Raw genomic sequence first — 8,403 nt, 5'->3', positions numbered from 1 at the left:
GTGTTTGTTATCTTATTATTTTCAGTGACAGTACTGCCACTTTAAATTCCTTTTTCGACAAATCTAGCTGGAGCAGCATTGTGGCTGTTGTGTGTATCTTTTCACCCTCAGATACTTGCTCAGATTAGAAGAATTCATGTAACATTTCCAGTTTCAGACAGACATGCCTGAAACCTAATATACTCTAGTTACAGTAATGCTGTCATATGGTCACAGAGGAAAAAGAGTTAAATGTCAATACTCATCATGAAGTCTGAACTCCCAGATAATTCAGGCTTCCTTTCAATAAAAGAGTTTCAGATTAGACGAGATGGCAAACATGCTATTCAAACAGTTTTCTGTTTATATCTTTTTTTCTTTACAGGTCTTGAAACTTTGGAAAAAAGGTAAAGAATTTGTGAAATCTAGGACATTGCTCTGCACAGGCTGAGCTTGTTAGTAGCAAAAGTTTTAAGTGGATGAGCTTGTTAGTATTCAAACTGAGATGCATCTGGAAGCTTTATTTGTACCCCACTGTGACTAAGCACTCCAAAAGCAACTGTCACAGTTGGTATCTCTGACAGTATCTGATAATTAAAAATAATTAACAGAATTGCTTTTATCTGTAAATGAGCTTTGAAAACAAAATATTGAAAACAAAATATTGACCAGAAAGACAGTGTTTACTTCTGACTGCTTCATTTGCCTCTTTTCTGAAGCTAACCTTTTGGTGAAAGAGTGCAGATTTATACTTTAAATCTGTTTATACAATTTAGCATGCACATGCTCCAAATGCCTACATATTATATATGAAAGTGTGCAGGAAAGTAGCGTAGAACTTGTTTTCCACTAGATAAAAGCTAGCACAGAAGACAGAATCCTAGAATTTTTTGTTGTCGCATTGTAGTTGTGAAATAAAGCTAAATACAAGTATTCTTGGAATTAGCAAAAAACAAAGAGCACCACCATAGTGATGTTTTTCTAAAAGGCATTTTGTAAATGCTCAAATGAACCATTCTTCTTGTGATACTTATGGAATCTGCAACCCAACACAGCAGATCCAGAGGAAGATTGTAACACGAGGATAAAATTAGCATTCCTGAAAATTCACTTCAATACAATGCAAAAAATACATTTTGTAGCTAGTCATCTAGTCAGCATGTGTTCAGATTGTCTTTACAGAGCTGCTCTTGTGGATCACAGGCACACAACCTACAAGTGAAGCATATGCTCTCCTATGTACACTTGCACTGGATTGCTGATCTTCACTCCCATTTGGTATTTCACATTATTGTCAAATGCTTTTTTAAACCTGTACACACAAGTTCTTGGAAAAAAAAATTTCCAGTATGTAATAAAAGGCAATTTGAGATTTTGAAATGGAACTTTTGGTGTATTCAGCAGGAAATACTCAAGTAAAAGGTGAAGATAATGTACATTTAATTAAACCTTTCTTCTTTCCTGCTACAACAGACCTGCAATACAAAACTAGCTTGTTGCTTAGATCAGCTTTTTTACCATTAGGATGCTTATCATAGTCAATTGCTGAAGTTTATACAAAGTACATTCTTAAAGACAGCATACTGAATTAGGAGCTGTATTCATTTTATGTAAGAGTAGTCTTTAATGTTGTAACTGTCAGCAGCAGGTGACTCATGAAATGCAAGTTAATTGATGCAGTATCAGCATTACTAAGCATATTAGAGAAAAGCAAAAGTAACAAACCTTAGTTTGGTTGCAATATAATGCTGACATTTCTTCCATCTATGCTAACAAGACCTCAGTAGCAAGAAAAGTCTGACACTGAAAAATGTTCATATAGTCTAATGATAGCAAATGTCACATGCAGGAACTTAAACATATGCATTTTATCTTGTGATTTCAGTGCAGTTACTTTTTTTTGAAGCATAATTAGCAATAAACTGTTAGCAGTGTTGTTTTCAGTGGGAAAATTTGGTGAGGTGAATGACACTTTGTTATAAAAAAATAATTTATACAGAAGTCAATTTGATGTTAACTTTCGTAGTGTTTTCATATAGCTTCTTCTTGTTCAGATTGTTCTGATAGTTGTCCAGTAAAAAGTCAATGTATTTAATTTCAACTGTCATCTGCTTTGATGGGGAAGAAGTGCCATAGGGAAATGCTGAGGGGGAAAGAGGCTGGAATATAAAAGTCCCTACAACCACCTTTTGAGATTGTTTAGGGATTTGTCCTTAATTTTGCTTTTATTTCACATATAAACAGCTGTAGCCTAGCATGCACTGGCTAAGTCTTCTCATCTAGGTAAGGTCCAGCAAACTTGCTTCATAGTTGTTTGGTACTGTCTGTCCCTGTACACTCTGTTTTGTGCTCTCATAATGCTTGTAGATCAAGATGAGCTGTTCTGACCCTCTGATAATTTACAATACTTGTATTAAATGTCAGTTCCCTGCTGTTCAGTTCTGGTCATTCTGTCAGCTCTTACCATCTCTACCCTAAGCTCTCTTTACCCTAGAGAATTAACTCTGGAGAACATGCTGAAACATCAAAGTTCTTTACTGCATTCACAGTTCTTTCTCTGATTTGTAGTTTTACGTGTGCTAATGGAGAAGCTTCATGTGCAGAAATGAGAAATTCCTTGGATTTTTGCATTTAAGGACTTTAGCTGTCTAATTATTTATCTTCAGAAGTCATGATCCTGTGTTTACTTGACAGCATAGAAGAATTCTCAACACAGTGTTGTTGGATTTGGGAAAACCATAGGGAACAAATTCAGATCAGTTTCAGTACTCAGACCAACTGAAGAGCTTGTTAGCTTAGTATGAAGATTATGCTCACAAAAATGTTTATCATTTTTGTAAGCATAATTATTGTAACTATGATGAAAATAAAGGTATTGTTCTCTAATCTGTTGGTGAAACATGAAGCAAGACACTCCAAGTGCTTTAATCACTAGATGAATCACACATCTAAGGAAGCAGGTGGTGGTGCTGTGGCTAAGAGCCTTGCTGGGGCTAAGGGGGAAATATGAGTGATATAGTCAAAAACTAAGATCTTGAAAGTGGACAGGGACACAGAATCATGTAAGTTATACATTTTTTTCTTAATTAAACTCTTAACTGTCCTTTAGTGCTGTGATTTCAGTTTAGGTGCCATCCAGCTCAAGTTGTACCTATTGTGAAATTCGTAAGGATGCGAAGTGATACACCGCTGTCATGACCATGAGGTGATGCCTTTAGCTCACAGAATCTTAGACTCTCCATCACAGAGTTGGATGAAGTAATGTGACATTTAGTCTATTTCAACTTGAAGTTCATATTCTTTTCATTCTGAAGCTATTAGTAAAGCTTGCATAGACTTAAGAGTTAAGCCTTCAGCTGTGTTACTTTGAAGCTGAATTATGCTAAGCAGTCTTGAAAAACTTCCATTGACATAGTTTGGCATTCTTAGATTTCTAAATGTATTTCAGGAAAAGCTAGCATAACTGCTAGTTTTGTCTGCAGCCTTCTTTTTTCTGGCTCACTGGCACATGCCAAGGAAAGGGTCAAAACTGCAGTTACAAGAAACATCTATGTCAGTGAACTGAAACGAGCTGAGCATGGGTACATCCTTGGGTTTGGGTCATTGGTGATGTGGAGAAGCTCCAAAACAATAATATGAAAACAGACCTTTTTCCCCCCCTTTAGATGAACTGTCCATATCCAGTCAATATTTGCATTGAATATTTTTTCTTAAGGCTTGCTTATGTACTCAAGTCTGTGAAGCTGCTGAATTATGTTTATGCTTGTAACCTAGTAAATACTGCTGAGCATTCAGATAGGAACACTTCTGCCTTCAGGCACAGAAATAACACCGACAATCAGTATTTGTGCTTACCAACTCTGATGCTTTTACATACAATGGATGTAGAATAGTTAAAAATATAAATAAAGCTCTTTATCATTGCTAAAATGTTATTTTTGGCAATGGCAAATTATAACATTTAATGGAAACTATGAAGTCAGAGATAACAAGGTATTAGTGTTGTTATGCACTGCATCTCAATGAATACAGAATAGGCAGGCGTTGTACAAGACTAGCTGTGTTACCAGATGCTGTTGAAAGGCCCCATTTGATTTGGTACCCCAGTTCCTTTACTGTAAATCCATACAGCTCATGAATTTATGAATTTATGTCATGAAGACACAGTGTAGTTTAACTAGACATAACCATGCCATCTTTAGCTACTGCTAATAGTTTTAATACCGAGGACATGATGATACGGACTGCTCCATGTAATGTATTAATTCCAAGTGCATATTGTCATTAAGTCTGTATTATAATTTAATGTGCCAGCTATAATAAAGCTAGCGTGATTACTTCTGTCCATGCTATAACTGCACTTCCTTTCTGTGGAAGAAATACAGAAAATTAGATGACTGTTTTCCTATAGACTTTGAAACTACCTTGAAATGCTCTTTGTAACACTGTCTTTTTTGGTCTTAGGAAATTAAAGAACATGTAGAAGTTTCTGCAGAAACGTAATGATTTGACACAGTGTTTTTCTTGTCTTGTAGTATGTCTGTATGGAATATAGTTTTTTTTTAAAACCCACCTTACTATTTGATTCTATAAGAGAATGCTGTATTTAGTTATATATGCTGCAGTCACCTTTTAAAACTAGCCAACTGTTTCATAAGTAGCAAACCTAAACTGTAGAAATTTCAATGGAAGGATTGAATAAATTTCAGGAAAATAATTCTTTCTAAACAAAGTAATGCAACATTTTGGTTTTTTTTTCTTATGGTCTTCTGTGCACTGCAATAGGAACCAGGTCAGGGCTGTCTTGTAGACACAGGACTTAGTGGTGGCTGAATGTGTCTTAGGATCCTTTCAAACTTCTGGAGCAGCATTGCAATACTTGATGCTTGTCCTAAATCTTTTTCTATTAAATGTCTATTCAGTCCAACTTCACACCCCCAGACACAACCATGAGGAGGAACAGGACACTGCAGTGCAGACTTACACCAGCCAGTTCTAGCATTTATTGACATGTTTAATAGTTAAGTACCAATGTGTATCAGCTGTACAAGCAGAGAGCTGGGAGAAACAACTCCTTACATGCAGTTTCACCTGGAGCTTCCAAAGGGCTGAAGAGCTGATGACCAATACCTATTCTTTTGAAAAGTCACAGACCAAATACAATTTAATGTATGCTGGGTTCGCCTTTGTTTTTCTTTCCAAAAGAGGAAAGCTGCTGATACATTATCCTGTGTAATCTGAGAGAAGAAATTCAGTTCAAATTTGAATATAACTGTGGCTCCAGCTTTCCAAGCATTTCAGCATGTTACCTGTTCAGCATTTTGAGCCTATTTCCAATGAGACTTCATTTTCTATTCCATATTTTGGTGTCAGGGCATCAGCTGGTCTCTTAGTTGTAGGGCTTTTGTTATTATAGATCAGCCAGAGCCAAAAGGGGCTGGTTTAATAATTAACGGTTTTGTTTACAACTGAATTCTAGTGAGTTTCTTCAGAGTTTGAAAAATGAGGTAAGTAAATAAAAAGGGTTTGGGTTTTTGGCCAGTTGCACCCCTGGCAGACCTAACAAATGAGTTGTAATTGTAACCCCCTAACCCCATTGCTATTGGACAAATTATGTCACTTGTGGATGGTTTGAGGTTTTTTCCCCTCTATTTTCTGCAGTGTATATCAGTGTTTACAGGTCAGGCCTCAAAATAACTGATAGTGGTACTTCAAAGTCACAGAATGTTAATACCTTACAGCAACTTTCTTTAGAAGGGAATGAACAATACTGTCATCAATTCCTCCACAATAACCTTATAGAGCTTTAAGTGACAGTTTTGGTTTATCTTTCATACTATAGCTTTCAGTGAAAGAAGCTCTCATCAAAGTGTACATGCATAATTTCTGATTATCCTTTTAGCTGGTCAGTAGATGCATAGCTATTATTTGTACAACATTTGTTAATCACCTTTTACACAGACATGTAATTAAAGAAAATATAGATAAAACTGATGAAATAGACTCATAGAAGGATTAGTGTCAGAAAAGGCCTTAAGCTCATCTAGGTCAAATCCTTGCCATGGGCAGGGATGTCTCGCATTAGACCAGATTGCTCAAGGCCCTGCCCAACCTGGCCTTGAACACTGGCAAGGCTGTTCCAGTGTCTCATCACTCTCACAGTAAAGACTTTCTTACTTGTATATAACCTGACCTTATCCTGGTTTAATTTGAACCCATTCCTCCTTGTCCTATTGCTACAGTCCCTGATGAATAATCCCTCTCCAGTATCCTTATAGGCCCCATTCAGATACTGGAAGTCTGCAGTGAGGTCTCCATGCAGCTTCTCCAGGCTGAACAGCCCCAACTTTCTCAGCCTGTTTCATATGGGAGGAGGAGGTGCTCCAGCCCTCTGATCATCCTCATGGCCCTCCTCTGGACTTGCTCTAATAGCTCCATGTCCTTATGTTGAGGACACCAGAACTGTACATAATAGAGTGAGGTCTCACAAGAGCAGAATAGACATACAAAAATGAATCCTACAGAAGTTGTCCTAGTTGAATGGTGTTAAGTCCATTTAATTTATTATATCAACTGTCTTGACTGGCTCTTTTTAGATTCAAATCTATATAAATACCTGTGTATCTTAGGGAAGTTCTTAGAGACACAGAGATTAGTAAGTCTTCAAGAGGCCATGCTTAGACCCACCAGAATTGGGCAACTGCTGTGATGAACCAGCAGTGTAGTTGTGAGCCTGTTGGTTACCTTATGTCTACCTTGGTCTCTATAGCTGGTTTTAAAAGGAAATCCAAAAATCAAAGCTAATGCCAAGCTACTCTACATTTACCAAGAGAGGGAAGAAGTTACACTTTTAAAAATCATAGCTTAGATGTACACAACATTGACTCTGATCCTGCAGTATCAGTTGTACCAATGTATGCGCCTGAAATCCTTTCCATCCTGATGTTACACCATTATCCCATGTTGTAATGGCATCTAGTTCAACTACTGAATGTTTTGCATTTTAAAAGCCTTAACTGTTTTTATTGTATTAATGTTTTTAAAGACTATAAGGAAACAACATTTTCCTTGTAAATAGTTAAAATAATTTTGAACACTTAAATAATTTCCAGGAGTCCAGTGCTGTATCTTAATATTCCTTTTTGTGTCAGTGAAGAAAACAGTATTACATTCTTTTATCTTTTAAAGTGTCTGCAGTTATCATTCTCTCTATAGTTTAAGATATTTAACCTATTGAGATTTATTTTGGTTAACAGTCTTCTGATACTTGTTGTATGTAAACAGATTTAAGTGAGCAAACTTAAATAAACTTTTCATTTAGGTATTTATGTTCTTTCCTAATAATAAAGGTTGGATGAAATCTTTAAAAAAAAAAAACAAACCCTAACAGAACACCTCACTGTCCTTTTCCTGACTTCTGAGCTAAATATTTTATAAATTCAAGGGTTTTGGCAGTTTTATTTCAATCGAACATCCCCCCCTTTCCCATCTTTTGAGTTTGTTGCAGTATTTTAAATCTCTTGCACACAGTAACTTTTATTTAAATAAGCAAAAATGTCAGGAAATACTACTTACGCATTCCAACTGTTAAATGATATATCTAGACTTGTTTACTGTTGGCAAGATTAGTTACAGCTCCAGTTCTGGTTTTGTATCTCTATAGCTTTGTCTTTTAAAGTTATAAACTTTCATATTTCCCATTTGATCCATTAGCCACTACAAATTCATGCTAGAGCAAATATTCCTGTACATGTTGTCACACCTAAAACAGTACATGCTCCAGCCAAATGGATATGTAGTTTTAACTTCAACATTATTTTGGAAATTCCTGAAAAAAAACCCAAAAAAACCTCACTAAACTGAGCTTCCTATTTTTTTTCCTAAGAACTGAACAATGGAGAAGTTGTATCACGTGCATCAAGAGAAGTTACTGGATAAATGTGTTCTGACACGCTTGCACTGGTTTTATTCTGTTTAAATATAAGTATTTGTCAGTTTTGGATATTTAGAGAAGATTAATACCAGAAAATGCTGTTATACCATGTTTCTCTCTCCTCCCATCTTTGCTCCTTACTCAAAAACAACTTTAATTCAGTTTCTGCTATTAATTCTTCCGGAACACTGCTGATACTTAATCAGTTTTTCCACACAGCAAACAGACTGTAGCTGAATGTAGCAAAGATCCATGTGCAACATCAGCATGCTCTTGCCTTAGAATTCATAACTTAATCTTTAAAACATAATTTAAATTTAAAAGATAATTTGAACCAATAAATTTGAACTTAAGCAGCTCTTAAGCAGAACTTAAGCTTTACAAGTTCTTATGTTCTGTTAGCAAGGTCCTATACTCATTTCTGTTAACTATCCTGTTTGGTAAAGCCTTTCCTTGCTGGACAGCAGCGCTGTAACTACAGACTTAGGCTG

This window comes from Melopsittacus undulatus, chromosome 9, assembly GCF_012275295.1.
Source record: "Melopsittacus undulatus isolate bMelUnd1 chromosome 9, bMelUnd1.mat.Z, whole genome shotgun sequence".
Classification (NCBI taxonomy): domain Eukaryota; kingdom Metazoa; phylum Chordata; class Aves; order Psittaciformes; family Psittaculidae; genus Melopsittacus; species Melopsittacus undulatus.
This window is presented reverse-complemented; position numbering follows the sequence as displayed.